Source organism: Rattus norvegicus, chromosome 14 (assembly GCF_036323735.1).
Source record: "Rattus norvegicus strain BN/NHsdMcwi chromosome 14, GRCr8, whole genome shotgun sequence".
NCBI classification, from domain to species: domain Eukaryota; kingdom Metazoa; phylum Chordata; class Mammalia; order Rodentia; family Muridae; genus Rattus; species Rattus norvegicus.
The window spans coordinates 59048456-59068539 of NC_086032.1; the positions used below are offsets into that span (position 1 = coordinate 59048456).

The 20084-nt window shown below is 39.2% G+C and overlaps 1 pseudogene; it reads right to left on the reverse strand.

Moving 5' to 3' along the window:
• Window positions 1–10751: 10751 nt before the first annotated feature.
• Prr32-ps1 (proline rich 32, pseudogene 1) lies at window positions 10752–19357 on the reverse strand (annotated as a pseudogene).
• Window positions 19358–20084: the final 727 nt, after the last annotated feature.

Here is a 20084-nt window from a genome sequence, read left to right on the forward strand (position 1 = left end):
TTGGAAAGATTTGGTATGAGGTCTTCTATGAAGGTCTGATAGAATTCTGCACTGAACCCATCTGGACTTGGGCTCTCTTTGGTTGAGAGACTTTTAATGACTGTTTTTATTTCTTTAGGAGTTATGAGATTGTTTAAATGTTTTATCTGTTCCTGATTTAACTTCAGTACCTGGTATTTGTCTAGGAAATTGTCCATTTCCTCCAGACTTTCAAGTTTTGTTGAATATAGGGTCTTGTAGTAGGAGCTGATGATTTTTGAATTTCCTCTGATTCTATTGTTATCTCTCCCTTTTCATTTCTGATTTTGTTAATTTGGACACACTCTCTGTGTCCTCTGGTTAGTCTGGCTAAGGGTTTATTTATCGTGTTGATTTTCTCAAAGAATCAGTTTTTGGTTATGGTGATTCTTTGTATAATCCTTTTTCGTTTTACTTGGTTGATTCCAGCTCTGTGTTTGATTGTTTCCTGCCTTCTACTCCTCCTTGGAATATTTGCTTCCTTTTGTTCTAGAGCTTTTAGGTGTGCTGTCAAGCTACTGATATATGCTCTCTCCTGTTTATTTCTGCAGGCACTCAGAGCTCTGTTTTCCTCTTAGCACATCTTTCATTGTATTTGGGAATGTTGTATCTTTATTTTCATTAAATTCTAAGAAGTCTTTAATTTCTTTCTTTATTTCTTCCTTGACCAGGTTATCGTTGACTAGAGCATTGTTCAACTTCCACGTATATGTGGGCATTATTTCCTTATTGTTATTGAAGACCAGCTTTAGCCTGTGGTGGTATGACAGGATGCATGGGATTATTTCAATCTTGTATCTGTTGAGGCATATTTTGTGACTGATTATGCAGTCAATTTTGAAGAAAGTACCATGAGGTGCTAAGAAGAAGTTATATTCTTTTGTTTTAGGATGTATTGTTCTCTAGATATCTGTTAAAGCAATTTGGTTGATACCTTCTGTTAGTTTCACTGTGTTTCTGTTTAGAGTTTCTGTTTCCATGATCTGTCTATTCCTGAAGGTTGGTTGTTGAACTCTCCCACTAGTATTGTGTGATGTGCAATATGTGCTTTGAACTTTAATAAAGCTTCTTTTATGAATGTGGGTGCCCTTACATTTGGAGCATAAGATGTTCAGAATTAAGAGTTCATCTTGGTAGATTTTCCTTTGATGAGTATGAGGTACCCTTCCTTATCTTTTCTGATGACTTTTGGTTGAAAATCAATTTTATTCAATATTAGAATGGCTATTACAGCTTGCCTCTTCAGAGCATTTGTTTGGAAAGTTGTTTTGCAGCCTTTTATTCTGAGGTAGTGTCTGTCTTTGTCTCTGAGGTGTGCTTCCTGTAGGCAGCAAAATGCTGGGTCCTCATTACATATCCAGTTTGTTAATCTGTATCTTTTTATTGGGGAATTGAGTACATTGATGTTGAGAGATATTAAGGAATTGTGATTATTGCTTCCTGTTATCTTCATATTTAGAGGTGAGATTATGTTTGTTTGCTTGTCTTCTCCTTGTTTTGTTGCAAAACGATTAGTTTCCTGCTTTTTCTAGGGTGTAGCTTGCCTCCTTGTTTTGGGCTTTACCATTTATTATCCTTTGTAGGGCTGGATTTGTAGGAAGATACTGTGTAAATTTGGTTTTGTCACGGAATATCTTGGTTTCTCCATCTATGTTAATTGAGAGTTTTGCGGGATACAGTAAGCTGGGCTGGCATTTGTGTTCTCTTAGGGTCTGTATGACATCTCTCCACGATCTTCTGAATTTCATAGTCTCTGGTGAGAAGTCAGTTGTAATTCTGATAGGTCTGCTTTATATGTTACTTGACCTTTTCCCTTACTGTTTTTAATATTCTTTCTTTATTTTGTGCATTTGGTGTTTTGACTATTATGTGATGGGAGGAGTTTCTTTTCTGGTCCAATGTATTTGGAGTTCTGTAGGCTTCTTGTATGTTTATGGGCATCTCTTTCTTTAGGTTAGGGAAGTGTTCTTCTATGATTTTGTTGAAGATATTTACTGGTCCTTTGAGCTAGGAGTCTTCACTCTCTTCTATACCTATTATCCTTATGTTTGATCTTTCATTGTGTCCTAGATTTCCTGTATGTTTTTGTCTAAGAGCTTTTTTGTTTTACATTGTCTTTGACAGTCTTGTTGATGTTTTCTATGGTGTCTTCTGACCCTGAGATTCTCTCTTCTATCTCTTGTATTCTGTTGGTGATGCTTGTATCTAGGGCTCCTTGTTTCTTCCTTTGGTTTTCTATATCCAAGGTTGTCTTCCTTTGTATTTTCTTTATTGTTTCTATTTCCATTTTCAATTCCTTTACCTGTTTGATTGTGTTTTCTTGGAATTCTTTCATGGTTTTTTGTGTTTTCTGTCTAAGAGCTTCTACTTGTTTACTTGTGTTTTCCTGCATTTCTCTAAGGGAGTTCTTTATGTCTTTCTTAAAGCTCTCCATCATCAAATGTGATTTTAAACCTAGATGTTGCTTTTCTGGTGTGTTTGGATATTCAGTGTTTGCTTTGCTGGGAGAATTGGGCTGCGATGATGCCATGTAGTCTTGGTTTCTGTTGATTGGGTTCCTGTGCTTGCTTCTTGCCATCAGGTTGTCTCTGGTGTTACCTTGTTTTGCTATTTCTGACAGTGGCTTGACTCTCCTATAGTCCTGTGTGTCAAGAGTGCTGTAGACCTGTTTTCCTGTTTTCTTTCAGCCAGTTATGGGAACAGAGTGTTCTGCTTTCAGGTGTATAGTCATTCCTGTGCACTGGCTTTCATCTGTCCCTGTGGGCGGGAACCAGTAGGGCCTTCCCCTACTTCTCCTGGGTTCCTGGGGGCAGGGCCCCAGATGGTGCTAGGCCTTTTCCTCCAGAGTCAGAAATGTGGGCAGAGTAGTCTCCTCTGATTTCCCAAGTGTGTCTGTCCCTCTGAATATCTACTTCTCCCTCCCACAGGATTTGGTACAGGGAGCTGTTTGACCAGGTCTGTTCAGATCCAGGCACAGGGTGGACCACAGGGCTACTGCACTTGACTACCCCTATCTTCTTATGCCCAGAGGCCCTATACAGTTTCCTCTTGTGCCAGGGATGTGGGCAAAGGTGGACAGTACTGGCGGTCTCTCCTGCCCTGCAGTCTCAGGAGTACCCATGCGTCTGGGTAATCAGCTCTCTCTCCCATGGGGTTTGGGAACAGGGAGCTGTGGGCCGGGATCAGCAAGGTTCTGGTACCAGCTAGAAACCTTGAGGTACATTCTTTGAGAGACTACCCATGTCTGGCACTGCTTGGATGGCCAGGAACCTGAAACTGAATAGCACAGAGACATGGAGTAGCATCAAACAATATTAGTCAAAAACCAAACAACCAAACCATTGAAATGGTTCCTAATGATATCCTACAGTATTTGTAGATCAAGCTACCTTGTCTACTCATCAACATAGACTTTGTGGGCAGCATTTAGGAGCAAATGCAGAAACCTACAGCCAGACAGTTTGCAAAGAGAATCTAAATTGAAAGTGTCTGTTGGAAGCTCAGGGAACCCTGTGGAAGAGGAGATGGAAAGATGGTTTGAGTTAGAGAGGATGGAGGCCACCAGGAGAATATATCCCACTAATCAACTCAGCAGGGCTCCTATAGATTTGCAGAGTGACATTACATGTATGTGGGTGTGAATTTGCAAGAGGTCCTCTGTGAATATGTTATGTTAGATTGGGGTTTTCTATAGAATTTCTAATTGTTATTGTGGCTTTTTCTCTGACTCTTTGCTTGCTCTTTGGAATAATTTTTTTCCTGCTGGGTTGCCTTCTTGAGTTTTAGTGTGAGGGCTTTCACCTTCTCTTTCTGTATTTTGTACTGTTATAGTTGGTTGCTATCTTTTAGAGACCTGTTATTTTCCGATAGGAGCAAGACTAGTGAATCTTGGAGAGATGAGAGGTGTTTGGGTAAAGTTGGGAGTAGTGGAGGGATGGAAATCCGTAGTCTGGATTTCATGTATGAAGAAAAACTCCATTTTCAAAAATAAAATGGAAAATTGTATCTAAATGACCCCATTTCTCACTGTACTGTGTCTCAGAAATATATTTGCATGTTCTTAGACTTTGGTTCCTCTTTCTCTCTCTGGTCCCAATTTATATACCACATACCACCTACTAAATAAGCAAAATAGCAGGCTTGATTGGGGAGATAAAAAAAGTATGATTTGAAGGAAAAATCAGAGGTTGAAATAAAGCCATCCAAATTTAATATCATGAGTCAGTAGAAGAAAGTGTGAGGACAAGAGTGATTTAGATACATGAGAAGTGTTATTTCAGTTAGGTGTAAAGATTCAGATGGCTGATTAATTTGATGTCACATATCAATTAGAGGGTCACTCAAGTCTTCCAAACTGAATCCAATCACAGAGCCTTAGGAGATTCATACTTAATTAGGAAGAAAGTTGCAAGATATCATGACCCTGGTGCCTCTAAGAAATTGCAAATTGTCTAGAGTCAGGCTGTTCTCTTGTCACTCATTCTAACTTAGAGAGCTGTCATCACATTTTGACTCTTTCATAGAATAGAAGAGAAGGAGTAAGTAAAAATGTTATCACTTGTAGTGTTATTTTGAGGCTTATAGAGAGCAGAATTATTTATTGTAAATTATCCTTTCACACTCAAAATTTGTAGCTAGATTAGTATTGACAAACTATTACATTCATATCCTAAACTGATGATGAGTAAGTTTCATAGACCAATATGATTTTTCCAATGTATAAAATTTTTCTGAAGCCTAAGAATTTATGGTGTACACTTCATTTTAGGATGAAGATATGCATGTGCAAACCATAAAATATATGCAATTTTTCCAACTTAGCCAGAGGTTCATATATACTACACATAGTCCTATAGTAGCCAGGAGCTGTGAGTTGATATCTCTGTCTCCATTTGTCACAGAATTCCATAAAGCTATCATTGGTCTGAACTGATACCTGAATCTATGTTGATATCCTTAAGCTGTGCTTCCACAGTGTATCATATTGATTTTAGTAGCCTGTCCTGCTATCTGAGCCATGTTGATATCCTTGACCTATCTTGTCACTTAGGACTGTGATGGTGCCCATGACATATATGCAGAAGGATGTGTTGATGTCTGGGTCCATACTGAAACCTGACACCATGCTGAAGTCTATGGCAACAACCCTCAATCATATTTAAATCCATGATCCGTGCTCCTGCCGACTGAAAAAGTAGGGAGCTACTTTTTCCATGGTATTTGTTCACTGTAGACTTACAATTGAGAGTGACATAAAAGGATCCTTGACAGCCCCTTCCTTCCACCAAAATAACAGTCTAGACAGAAATCTATTAAGGAGAACTCTTAAAAACTATACTAAATATGTTGAAATGTAGCTATCTACAATTGATGGTCTCAGTGTTCTTAAAGGATCTGGCCACCAGGAGTTTGACCATGCACTAATGAGAAAATAGGCAATACAAATTGAACTTTTTGTTTGTTTTTCTTTTACTTCTTTTGTGGGGTTTTCTGAAGAGTAGGAGAGGTAAACTTGGGAAGATGGGAAAGTGAGGGTGCTCAAGATCCATGATGTGAAATTACCAAATAATCAATAATATATTATGAAAATAATAAATTAGAACTGTTGGAATCCCATGGTCATCAAGTTCACAAAACATTACAGTCTGTATTCTTCCTGTAAATCCTGGTCTATGACCAGAATGACAATTTCAAATGTTTCCATTCTCTAAATCCTGACTTCTATTGTTCCTCTGTCAACAGATGATTGTGTGTTTTAAATCACAGGGAAATGTTCTAACCATCAAATGTAGGAACTTAGGTAATTAAAGTCATATCTCATTTCCTTATAATTTAAATGTTGTTGGAGTCCTCCTCATAAAACTATATTAAACAGTAGCGATCTTAAACCCTCATGATTTCTCAATGGCTGATATTATATTTACCTTCAATTCATAGGTCTGTTTATTCACATACTAAATGATATGAACTTCCACTGAGTGTATAAAGTAGCCATATCTGACTGCAAGTTGCATCACTGAGATACCTAAAATTATTTGTTATTAGAAAATTGACTTGTAGTATAGCTTGTCTTCCTACAAACCTGATAAAAACTCAAACACAAAATTATGATAAAATCAAAAAAATTCCAGTCAAACCACAAAAACCCTTCAAAGAATCTCTAACTGTTCCCTCCTCTCAAAAAAATCACATAAATTCTAAAACTCAAGAACAAAAGTTTAGGGGTTTTAAATACATCAATCCATTTTAGTCCTTCAGGAGACTATAACTCTGGCAAGATTTTCCCCAGTAATCAGCTCTCTTTTCTTATAAACTATGCCCTAGTGCTATAGTTTTCCCAAAGGTTTCTTTTTGTCCTAAAATTAATGTGATGAAGGTTATATAACTTCCATATGAATGTGTGTGTATGTGTGTGTGTATATATATATATATATATATATATTACAGTATATGTTTAGTATATATATGCACTGATATAAGTATACACATACATATGCACACTCACACACATGTATGTGTGTGTGTATGTGTGTGTTTGTATGTGTGAAATTGTATAGTTTGCATTTATGGTACATGGTATATGAGTTTCTTGGTGTCTATTATTTATCTATTTCTATCTATGATTCATAAAATTTTCCATGAAATTACTTAGAAAAATTTGAGTACTTAATTTTGCTACTTTATTCACCTCGTACTTGCTCAATTCAGTATAGCTAAAAAGGATTAATACTAGGAAGAATAAAGCATCAATGGGAGAACTTGAACTTATAAAAATTCAAAACCAAAATGAGAATAAGATACTGAAAGATACTCATAAAACCAAGGACAAGAGGAGATGGCGATGCTTGGTGTCACTGATAGGGCACAGACTGTTGAACTCCCAGTGCTATGGAGAGCTGGAAACATCCTTGGATAGCATTCACTAAAATCTGACCATGGTTTACTTCATTGAACTCTTAGGTCACTGTCCAATATGTGTTGCTCTGCTCATTAGTAAGGCCATCTTGCTTGCGGGGGTGCCCCATATTTACAGGATGTGCTCCTTAAGTCAAGCAGAATTGTTCATGTCCTGAATAAAATGTGGGGTCACAAATTCAGCATTAACAAGGTAGCAATAAACTCTGCAGCTGAACACTGTTAGCTTTTATTAATTAGGAAAAAGTCATTAATCTTTTACTTGGTGAAATTAATAACACAAAACACAAAAGTATTGCTTCTCCTGAAGCTGAGATAATAACCTCATTCTTGAACACACCACTTACTTCCCCGAGACTTGCCACATACAATATTCCAATATGTCATTTTTTTTCTGTCTGAAGTTGTTCTGTGTGACATCACTCCCCAAATGAATTCAATTTATTGACCATTTTCTTTCCATGAGAGATGTTTTCACCTCATCTTTTTGCAACTTGTGGTGAAAGTCCCACATACATATACTGTGAAAGTGTTCTTTCTAATCTTCCTAGGTAGAGAAGATTTTCATGTCTTTAAGTTTTATCTTTTCCTACCTTACAACTCACTTTTATCTTTTCCTCCCTCTTTTCTGCCCATCTCCCCTCCTCCCAGATCTATTCCTCTTTTGTTTCCAGAGAGAGAGAGAGAGAGAGAGAGAGAGAGAGAGAGAGCAATCAGGCCTCCCAGCGATATTAACCAAGTGTGGCATAACAAGTTGGAATAAGACTAGGCTCATACCCTCATATCAAGGCTATTCTAGGCAACCCAGTAAGAGGAAAAGCATCTCAAGAGCAATTTAAAGGGTCATTGTAACTATGGATTCTCCACCTGCATACAAGTTTCAGAAATAACAACTCTGAGAATTAATATTTCGTGAACAATTGACTAGGTCAAAAGCTTTTGCTTGTTTCCCAACTTGCTCATACCTAAAATATCCCATGTATTCTATTACGTCCCACCATAGGATTGGTTACTTTTTTGAGATTCATGCTACTATCTTCCTCAGAGTTTGGGGTGAATCTTCCTATGCCTTACTCCATCCCAGAGTACTTTCTCCCAGCCAGGACTCTCGTTCCCTATTTTCTGCCTTAGCCAATAGACCAACAGATTTTATTAATAAGTGATGCTATTACACAAAACACAAGAGAGTCTCTCTACAGGTTATGACTAACAGAGACTAAGAAAGCCCTTGGTGTATGCTCTCAGTCAACCATTGGACAGAGAATGGGGTCCCCCTGAAGAAGGAATTAGAGAAAACACTGAAAGAGCTGAAGTGGTTAGCAACCTCATAGGAAGTAAAACAGTGTCAACCAACCAGACCCCCCCAAAGCTCCCAGGGACTAAACTACCAACCAAAGAGTACACATAAAGCAAGCCATATACTCCACTGCATATGTAGCAGAACATGACCTTGTCCAGCATCAATGAGAGGAGAGGCCCTTGGTCTTGTGAAGGCTTGATGCCCCAGTGTAGAGGAATGTCAGCACAGGGAGGAGGGAAGGAATGGGTGGGTGGCTGGAGGAGCATGCTCAAAGAAGCAAGGGGAGGAGGGATGGGATAGGGTTTTCTGGATGGAAAACCTGGAAAGGGTATAACATTTGAAATGTAAATGAAGAAAATATCCAATTAAAAAAAAAGAAAAAGAAAAGCAGAAAGAAAGCCTCTGTTTACAGGCATTTAAGACACCTCTGGTCTCTGGATTCGCAGTGCTTATTCTCCTTAGTTCTGTTCTTTGTCTATTTCAAATAATTTTCAAACCAAGTTTTTAGTATTGGACCAAATTGGGACACATACTCCTTATTCCAATAGTGCAGTCTTCTAAGTATCAATGTACATATTCTTAGAAGAGCAAAGATTTTTTTCACCCCAAACTCATTATTTTTTCCTATTATTGAAAATATATTTATTTCTCATATAAAATATCCTGATTATAAGTTCCCTGCACCCCACTCTTAACCAATGTCTTCCCTCTCCTCTCTGAATCTACTCTCTTTTTGTCTCTCACTAAAAAAGAAAAGGTTTTAAAGAGATAGCAATCACACATGAAAAAATAAAACATCATAGAATGAAACAAAAAGTATAATATAAAAGTTAGAGACAGCAAACTAGCAGGAGGCAAAGAGTCCCAAGAGTAGATTCAAGAGACAGAGACCCATTTGTTCCTATACTCAAGAGTACAATAAAAATACTAAGCTGATAGGTATCATGAATACACAGACGAACTGATGCTGACCCATGTTGATCATGTGCTTGTTGCTTCCATCCTGTGAGCCTATATATGTCATTCTTAGTTGGTTCACCTTATTCTCCTGGTGTCCTCCTTCTCCTCTAGTTCTTACAATATTTCTTCCTCCTCTTCCATGGGATCTCTTGAGCTCTGAGGGGAGGTAATTGATGGAGATGTCTAACTGAGACATTCTCTTTGCCTCTCCAGTGAGAGATGGACTTCAGATTCCATATCCCCAGTTAGTAGGAGTGCTTCTTAGAATCTCATTCATGGGTCCCAGGAAGTTTCTTCTGCACTATTTTTCCACACCATCCTCTAAAGTTTCCCTGATCTCAGCTCTTTCTACCCACACTCTCCATCGCCCTATTTTTCCCCTGACATGATTCTCCATTTTCTACTCTCACTTTATTCCATTTTCCCTTTCATGGAGATCCATTTGTTCCCCCTAGACACCTCCTTTTCCCCAAACTTTGTGACTATATGGATTGTATCTTGGTTATACTTTACTTAATGGCTAATCTCCACTTATTGAATATATACCATATTTATCATTATAGGTTTGGGCAACCTCATTCAAAGTGAATTGAGCTTTTCTTGTTGTTCTATCCATTTGCCCATAAGTTTTATGAAATTTTAAATACATGAGTAATATACTATTGTGTAGATGTACCACATTTTCCTTATTCATTTCTCTCCAGGGATATCTTTATTATTTTCAGTTTTTGGTTATAACGAATAAACCTCAGTGACATGTTGGAACAACTGTTGTTTTGATAGCATGGAGAATCAAGAGAGATAGAGCTGGATCTTGGCATAGATCAATTCTCAGCATTTAAAGAACAATTCTATTGATTTCTCTTGGAGACTGTACATGTTTTCATACAATGGAGGAGGGTTCCCTGGCTCCACAGTTTCTCCAGCATGAGTTGCCACTTGGGCTATTGATCTTAGTTATTCTGACATGTATAGGTTGGAATGTCAGAGTAGTTTTGATTTTCATTTCTCCTACAATTGAGAATGCCGAACACTTCTTAAAGTGTTTCACAGACATTTGCAATTCTTCTATTGAGAAATGTCTGTTTAGGGGTTGGGGATTTAGCTCAGTGGTAGAGCGCTTGCCTAGCAAGCGCAAGGCCCTGGGTTCGGTCCCCAGCTCTGAAAAAAAAGAAAAAAAGAGAGAGAGAGAAATGTCTGTTTAAACATGTAACCCACCTTTAAAAAACAAATTATTTGATTTATTGATATTTGGTTTTCTGAGTTCTTTGGATATTTGTCATTTTCTGCTGTGGAGTTGGTAAAATCTTGTGTCATTTTGTAGGCTGCTACTTGTTTCAATTGACATTTTCCTTTTTCTTATACAAGATTTAAATTTTTATGAAGTCTTATTTATTAGTTTTTTTAATTGTGGAATCTTTATTAGATTTCTAAACTAATAACGCACATTATTGCTAAACAAAATATAAATGGGTAGGAAATTGTATATATGAAGAAAAGGAGTAATTTTCAAATCTTTTCCCAACCCTTTTTTTTCTCTTTTTTCTTTGCAAGCTCTCTAGTTTAAGTATGGAAGAGGGTATATTGCTCTTGTATTTTGATGAAAAGAAAAAAAAAATAAGGCAACAGAGAATGACCAAATCCCAGTGGAGAAGCAAAAGCAGTGGGCATCACAGGAAATGGGATTGAATGCTGGCACTTACGGAGGCAGAAAACAATGAGCAGTAGAAAAAGGTAGGCCTGTAATATTGGTTGACAAAGGGAGAAGAGGTTTCTGCTGCCAGTTATCAATAGGGTGCCTTGGGTCTCACAGTGGGAAAGAAACATGAGCCAAGATGCCATTGTATGCCATTCTACCATTTTCTGGGGTCACCTCCATCGTTATCCCCAATCTAAGTGTGGGGATATATGGAGAGTCTCGTGACTATGAACCCCTTGGTGGAAAGAACCCGTGGGCTCTAGGCCTCGAAATATATGACTTTTAGTTTTTTTTTTTTTTGTTGTTTTTTTGGTTTTTTTTTGTTTTTTTTTTTTGTTTTTTGTTTTTGTTTTTGTTTTTTTTTATTAACTTGAGTATTTCTTATTTACATTTCGAGTGTTATTCCCTTTCCTGGTATCCGGGCAAACATCCCCCTAATCCCTCCCCCTCCCCTTCTTTATGGGTGTTCCCCTCCCCATCCTCCCAACATTGCCGCCCTCCCCCGAACAATCTACTTCACTGCGGGTTCAGTCTTAGCAGGACCCAAGGCTTCCCCTTCCACTGGTGCTCTTACTAGGATATTCATTGCTTCCTATGAGGTCAGAGTCCAGGGTAAGTCCATGTATACTCTTTAGGTAGTGGCTTAGTCCCTGAAAGCTCTGGTTGCTTGGCATTGTTGTTCATAAGGGGTCTAGAGCCCCTTCGAGCTCTTCCAGTTCTTTCTCTGATTCCTTCAATGGGGTCCTATTCTCAGTTCAGTGGTTTGCTGCTGGCATTCACCTCTGTATCTGCTGTATTCTGGCTGTGTCTCTCAGGAGAGATCTACATCCGGTTCCTGTCAGCCTGCCCTTCTTTGCTTCATCCATCTTGTCTAATTTGATGGCTGTATATGTATGGGCCACATGTGGGGCAGGCTCTGAATGGGTGTTCCTTCTGTGTCTGTTTTAAACTTTTCCTCTCTATTCCGTGCCAAGGGTATTCTTGTTCCCCTTTTAAAGAAGGAGTGAAGCATTCATATTTTGATCATCCATCTTGAGTTTCATTTGTTCTAGACATCTAGGGTAATTCAAGCATTTGGGCTAATAGCCACTTATCAATGAGTGCATACCATGTATGTCTTTCTGTGATTATGTTAGCTCACTCAGGATGATATTTTCCAGTTCCAACCATTTGCCTACGAATTTCATAAACTCGTTGTTTTTGATAGCTGAGTAATATTCCATTGTGTAGATGTACCACATTTTCTATATCCATTCCTCTGTTGAAGGGCATCTGGGTTGTTTCCAGCTTCTGGCTATTATAAATAAGGCTGCGATGAACATAGTGGAGCACATGTCTTTTTTATATGTTGAGGCATCTTTTGGGTATATGCCCAAGAGAGGTAGGTATAGCTGGATCCTCAGGCAGTTCAATGTCCAATTTTCTGAGGAACCTCCAGACTGATTTCCAGAATGGTTGTAGCAGTCTGCAATCCCACCAACAATGGAGGAGTGTTCCTCTTTCTCCGCATCCTCGCCAGCATCTGCTGTCACCTGAGTTTTTGATCTTAGCCATTCTCACTGGTGTGAGGTGAAATCTCAGGGTTGTTTTGATTTGGATTTTCCTTATGACTAAAGATGTTGAACATTTCTTTAGGTGTTTCCCAGCCATTCAGCATTCCTCAGCTGTGAATTCTTTGTTTAGCTCTGAACCCCATTTCTTTTTTTTTTAATTTTTTTATTAACTTGAGTATTTCTTATATACATTTCAAGTGTTATTCCAATTCCCGGTTTCCGGGCAAACATCCCCCTCCCCGATCCCCTTCCTTATGGGTGCTCCCCTTCCAACCCTCCCCCCATTGCTGCCCTCCCCCCATAGTCTAGTTCACTGGGGGTTCATTCTTAGCAGGACCCAGGGCTTCCCCTTCCACTGGTGCTCTTACTAGGATATTCATTGCTACCTATCGGGTCAGAGTCTAGGGTCAGTCCATGTATAGTATTTAGGTAGTGGCTTAGTCCCTGGAAGCTCTGGTTGCTTGACATTGTTGTACTTTTGGGGTCTCGAGCCCCTTCAAGCTCTTCCAGTTCTTTCTCTGATTCCTTCAATGGGGGACCTATTCTCAGTTCAGTGGTTTGCTGCTGGCATTCGCATCTGTATTTGCTGTATTCTGGCTGTGTCTACAGGAGCGATCTACATCCGGCTCCTGTCGGTCTGCACTTCTTTGCTTCATCCATCTTGTCTAATTGGGTGGCTCTATATGTATGGGCCACATGTGGGGCAGGCTCTGAATGGGTGTTCCTTCAGTCTCTGTTTTAATCTTTGCCTCTCCCTTCCCTGCCAAGGGTATTCTTTTTCCTCATTTAAAGAAGGAGTGAAGCACTCACATTTTGATCATCCGTCTTGAGTTTGGTTTGTTCTAGGGATCTAGGGTAATTCAAGCATTTGGGCTAAAAGCCACTTATCAATGAGTGCATACCATGTATGTCTTTCTGTGATTGGGTTAGCTCACTCAGGATGATATTTTCCAGTTCCAACCATTTGCCTACGAATTTCATAAACTCGTTGTTTTTGATAGCGGAGTAATATTCCATTGTGTAGATGTACCACATTTTCTGTATCCATTCCTCTGTTGAAGGGCATCTGGGTTCTTTCCATTTTCTGGCTATTATGAATAAGGCTGCGATGAACATAGTGGAGCACATGTCTCTTTTATATGTTGAGGCATCTTTTGGGTATATGTCCAAGCGAGGTATAGCTGGATCCTCAGGCAGTTCAATGTCCAATTTTCTGAGGAACCTCCAGACTGATTTCCAGAATGGTTTTACCAGTCTGCAATCCCACCAACAATGGAGGAGTGTTCCTCTTTCTCCACATCCTCGCCAGCATCTGCTGTCACCTGAGTTATTGATCTTAGCCATTCTCACTGGTGTGAGGTGAAATCTCAGGGTTGTTTTGATTTGCATTTCCCTTATGACTAAAGATGTTGAACATTTCTTTAGGTGTTTCTCAGCCATTCGGCATTCCTCAGCTGTGAATTCTTTGTTTAGCTCTGAACCCCATTTTTCAATAGGGTTATTTGTTTCCCTGCGGTCTAACTTCTTGAGTTCTTTGTATATTTTGGATATAAGGCCTCTATCTGTTGTAGGATTGGTAAAGATCTTTTCCCAATCTGTTGGTTGCCGTTTTGTCCTAACCACCGTGTCCTTTGCCTTACAGAAGCTTTGCAGTTTTATGAGATCTCATTTGTCGATTCTTGATCTTAGAGCATAAGCCATTGGTGTTTTGTTCAGGAAATTTTTTCCAGTGCCCATGTGTTCCAGATGCTTCCCTAGTTTTTCTTCTATTAGTTTGAGTGTGTCTGGTTTGATGTGGAGGTCCTTGATCCACTTGGACTTAAGCTTTGTACAGGGTGATAAGCATAGATCGATCTGCATTCTTCTACATGTTGCCCTCCAGTTGAACCAGCACCATTTGCTGAAAATGCTATCTTTTTTCCATTGGATGGTTTTGGCTCCTTTGTCAAAAATCAAGTGACCATAGGTATGTGGGTTCATTTCTGGGTCTTCAATTCTATTCCATTGGTCTATCTGTCTGTCTCTGTACCAATACCATGCAGTTTTTATCACTATTGCTCTGTAATACTGCTTGAGTTCAGGGATAGTGATTCCCCCTGAAGTCTTTTTATTGTTGAGGATAGCTTTAGCTATCCTGGGTTTTTTGTTATTCCAGATGCATTTGCAAATTGTTCTGTCTAACTCTTTGAAGAAATGTATTGGTATTTTGATGGGGATTGCATTGAATCTGTAGATTGCTTTTGGTAAAATGGCCATTTTTACTATATTAATCCTGCCAATCCATGAGCATGGGAGATCTTTCCATCTTCTGAGGTCTTCTTCAATTTCTTTCCTCAGTGTCTTGAAGTTCTTATTGTACAGATCTTTTACTTGCTTGGTTAAAGTCACACCAAGGTACTTTATATAATTTGGGTCTATTATGAAGGGTGTCGTTTCCCTAATTTCTCTCTCGGCTTGTTTCTCTTTTGTATAGAGGAAGGCACCTGATTTATTTGAGTTAATTTTATACCCAGCCACTTTGCTGAAGTTGTTCATCAGCTTTAGTAGTTCACTGGTGGAACTTTTGGGATCACTTAAATATACTATCATGTCATCTGCATGTGATATTTTGACCTGTCAGTGATATTTTGACCTCTTTTTTTCCGATCTGTATCCTTTTGATCTACTTTTGTTGTCTGATTGCTCTGGCTAGAACTTCAAGAACTATATTGAATAAGTAGGGAGAGAGTGGGCAGCCTTGTCTAGTCCCTGTTTTTAGTGGGATTGCTTCAAGTTTCTCTCCATTTACTTTAATGTTAGCAACTGGTTTGCTGTATATGGCTTTTACTATGTTTAGGTATGGGCCTTGAATTCCTACTCTTTCCAGGACTTTTATCATGAAGGGGTGTTGAATATTGTCAAATGCTTTCTCAGCATCTAATGAAATGATCATGTGGTTCTGTTCTTTCAGTTTGTTTATATAATGGTCACGTTGATGGTTTTCCGTATATTAAACCATCCCTGCATGCCTGGGATGAAGCCTACTTGATCATGGTGGATGATTGTTTTGATGTGCTCTTGAATTCAGTTTGCCAGAATTTTATTGAGCATTTTTGCGTCGATATTCATAAGGGAAATTGGTCTGAAGTTCTCTTTCTTTGTTGTGTCTTTGTGTGGTTTAGGTATAAGAGTAATTGTGGCTTCGTAGAAGGAATTCGGTAGTGCTCCATCTGTTTCAATTTTGTGGAATAGTTTGGATAATATTGGTATGAGGTCTTCTATGAAGGTTTGATAGAATTCTGCACTAAACCCGTCTGGACCTGGGCTCTTTTTGGTTGGGAGACCTTTAATGACTGCTTCTATTTCCTTAGGAGTTATGGGGTTGTTTAACTGGTTTATCTGTTCCTGATTTAACTTCGATACCTGGTATCTGTCTAGGAAATTGTCCATTTCCTGAAGATTTTCAAGTTTTGTTGAATATAGGTTTTTATAGTAAGATCTGATGATTTTTTGAATTTCCTCTGAATCTGTAGTTATGTCTCCCTTTTCCTTTCTGATTTTGTTAATTTGGACGCACTCTCTGTGTCCTCTTGTTAGTCTGGCTAAGGGTTTATCTATCTTGTTGATTTTCTCAAAGAAGCAACTTTTGGTTCTGTTGATTCTTTCTATGGTCCTTTTTGTTTCTACTTGGTTGATTTCAGCTCTGAGTTTGATTATTTCCTGCCTTCTACTCCTCCTGGGTGTATTTGCTTCTTTTTGTTCTAGAGCTTTTAGGTGTGCTGTCAAGCTGCTGACATATGCTCTTTCCTGTTTCTTTCTGCAGGCACTCAGCGCTATGAGTTTTCCTCTTAGCACAGCTTTCATTGTGTCCCATAAGTTTGGGTATGTTGTACCTTCATTTTCATTAAATTCTAAAAAGTTTTTAATTTCTTTCTTTATTTCTTCCTTGACCAGGTTATCATTGAGTAGAGCATTGTTCAATTTCCACGTATATGTGGGCATTCTTCCCTTATTGTTATTGAAGACCAGTTTTAGGCCATGGTGGTCCGATAGCAAGCATGGGATTATTTCTATCTTTCTGTACTTGTTGAGGCCCGTTTTTTGACCAATTATATGGTCAATTTTGGAGAAAGTACCATGAGGAGCTGAGAAGAAGGTATATCCTCTTGCTTTAGGATAGAAGGTTCTATAAATATCCGTTAAGTCCATTTGGCTCATGACTTCTCTTAGTCTGTCGACATCACTGTTTAATTTTTTTTCCATGATCTGTCCATTGATGAGAGTGGGGTTTTGAAATCTCCCACTATTATTTTGTGAGGTACAATGTGTGTTTTGAGCTTTAGTAAGGTTTCTTTTACGTATTAGGTGCCCTTGTATTTGGGGCATAGATATTTAGGATTGAGAGTTCATCTTGGTGGATTTTTCCTTTGATGAATATGAAGTGTCCTTCCTTATCTTTTTTGATGACTTTTAGTTAGAAATTGATTTTATTTGATATTAGAATGGCTACTCCAGCTTGCTTCTTCTTACCATTTGCTTGGAAAGTTGTTTTCCAGCCGTTCACTCTGAGGTAGTGTCTGTCTTTGTCTCTGAGGTGTGTTTCCTGTAGGCAGCAGAATGCAGGGTCCTCGTTGCGTATCCAGATTGTTAACCTATGTCTTTTTATTGGGGAGTTGAGGCCATTGATATTGAGAGATATTAAGGAATAGTGATTATTGCTTCCCATTATATTCATATTTGGATGTGAGGTTATGTTTGTGTGCTTTCATTCTCTTTGTTTTGTTGCCAAGACGATTAGTTTCTTGCTTCTTCTAGGGTACAGCTTGCCTCCTTATGTTGGGCTTTACCATTTATTATCCTTTGTAGTGCTGGATTTGTAGAAAGATATTGTGTAAATTTGGTTTTGTCATGGAATATCTTGGTTTCTCCATCAATGTTAATTGAGAGTTTTGCTGGATACAGTAACCTGGGCTGGCATTTGTGTTCTCTTAGGGCCTGTATGACATCAGTCCAGGATCTTCTGGCCTTCATAGTTTCTGGCGAGAAGTCTGGTGTGATTCTGATAGGTCTCCCTTTATATGTTACTTGACCTTTTTCCCTTACTGCTTTTAATATTCTTTCTTTATTTTGTGCGTTTGGTGTTTTGACAATTATGTGACGGGAGGTGTTTCTTTTCTGGTCCAATCTATTTGGAGTTCTGTAGGCTTCTTGTATGTCTATGGGTATCTCTTTTTTTAGGTTAGGGAAGTTTTCTTTATGATTTTGTTGAAGATATTTACTGGTCCTTTGAGCTGGGTGTCTTCACTCTCTTCTATACCTATTATCCTTAGGTTTGATCTTCTCATTGAGTCCTGGATTTCCTGTATGTTTTGGACCAGTAGCTTTTTCCGCTTTACATTATCTTTGACAGTTGAGTCAATGATTTCTATGGAATCTTCTGCTCCTGAGATTCTCTCTTCCATCTCTTGTATTCCGTTGGTGAAGCTTGTATCTACAGCTCCTTGTCTTTTCTTTTGGTTTTCTATATCCAGGGTTGTTTCCATGTGTTCTTTCTTGATTGCTTCTATTTCCATTTTTAATTCCTTCAACTGTTTGATTGTGTTTTCCTGGAAATCTTTCAGGGATTTTTGTGTCTCCTCTCTATGGGCTTCTACTTGTTTATTTATGTTTTCCTGGAATTCTTTCAGGGATTTTTGTGTCTCCTCTCTATGGGCTTCTACTTGTTTATTTATGTTTTCCTGGAATTCTTTCAGGGACTTTTGCGATTCTTTCAGGCATTTTTGCGATTCCTCTCTGTAGGCTTCTACTTGTTCTCTAAGGGAGTTCTTCACGTCTTTCTTGAAGTCCTCCAGCATCATGATCAAAAATGATTTTGAAACTAGATCTTGCTTTTCTGGTGTGTTTGGATATTCCATGTTTGTTTTGATGGGAGAATTGGGCTCCGATGGTGCCATGTAGTCTTGGTTTCTGTTGCTTGGGTTCCTGCGCTTGCCTCTCGCCATCAGATTATCTCTAGTGTTACTTTGTTCTGCTATTTCTGACAGTGGCTATACTGTCCTAAAAGCCTGTGTGTCAGGAGTGCTGTAGACCTGTTTTCCTCTCTTTCAGTCAGTTATGGGGACAGAGTGTTCTGCTTTCCGGCGTGTAGTTTTTCCTCTCTACAGGTCTTCAGCTGTTCCTGTGGGCCTGTGTCTTGAGTTCACCAGGCAGCTTTCTTGCAGCAGAAAAGTTGGTCTTACCTGTGGTCCCGAGGCTCAAGTTCGCTCGTGGGGTGCTGCCCACGGGCTCTCTGCAGTGGCAGCAACCAGGAAGACCTGTGCCGCCGTTTCCGGGAGCTTCAGTGCACCAGGGTTCCAGATGGTCTTTGGCTTTTTCCTCTGGCGTCCGAGATGTGCGTGCAGAGAGCAGTCTCTTCTGGTTTCCCAGGCTTGTCTGCCTCTCTGAAGGTTCAGCTCTCCCTCCCACGGGATTTGGGTGCAGAGATATGTTTATCAGGTCCGGCGGTGTCTGTGGCAGGGGTCCTGCCGCTCCTGGGCCCTCCCCCACGGGAGCCCAGAGGCCTTATACAGTTTCCTCTTGGGCCAGGGATGTGGGCAGGGGTGAGCAGTGTTGGTGGTCTCTTCCGCTCTGCAGCCTCAGGAGTGCCCACCTGATCAGGCGGTTGGGTCTCTCTCTCACAGGGTCTGGGGGCAGAGAGCTGCTGCGGGCCGGGATCCGCGGGTGTCGACTTTTAGTTAATGCCACTTTTCTCAAGAATCCCGCTACCAACTCTTGAGCCAATCATCAATGCCATAGGCCTTCCAGATACTTCCTGGGACATACTAATAGAATCATGTCCCGTTTGGCTCTGGTTCTCCAGGTCCTTGAGCTGTTTATTTCTGCTGTTGCTAGACACCCTTTTACACTGACATCTGCTATTGAGGAAGAATCCATTTATTTTTTAAAATGGAAAAAGAAAGTTTATTTAATTATAATCCCAAGTTACAGTCTGTCATTGAAGGGAAATTCAGAGAGGAATGGTTGAGTTAAGCCTTATTATGTCCATGTTCAAGAGAACAAAAAACAACAAAGAACAAAAACAAACAAAGATTTGTTTGTCTGCTCACTTCCAGCTTTCTTTACTCTTACATATTCTAAGGCCCAGGATATGAAATGCCTTCTTTTCCATCCTAAGTAAGGCAATAAAGGAAATCACCACATGGATTCACGTGATCTCAGCAATCTTTAATTCAGGCTTTCTTCCCATATGATTATAGTTTGTGGCAAGTTAACATTTAGTTATTCTTCATAACTCACCCCTTGTTAACTTGCCTTAATTCATAACTCCTTTACTTTTTTCCCAGAGATTTATGTTAATATCATAATACAAAATAAAGTCTCACTCTAATGATCCCCTATGTCTTAGTAGCAATTCCACTACTTCAGGAGTCCAAAATATTAAAAGAAACCCAAAGTCTCCAAATTATGGGTTTGTATTTAAAACAATATCATGTATAAACATTCTTATTTCACAGTAAGTAAACATTAACACTTAGACCAAACCAAAATCCACCAGAGTAACTACCAAGACTAGTTTTCCGGTGTCTGACTATCTTTGGTTTGTGATTGTCTATGATCAGAAGGGCTTTTGCCAACTCATTTTGACTGTGGTAACTCAGAC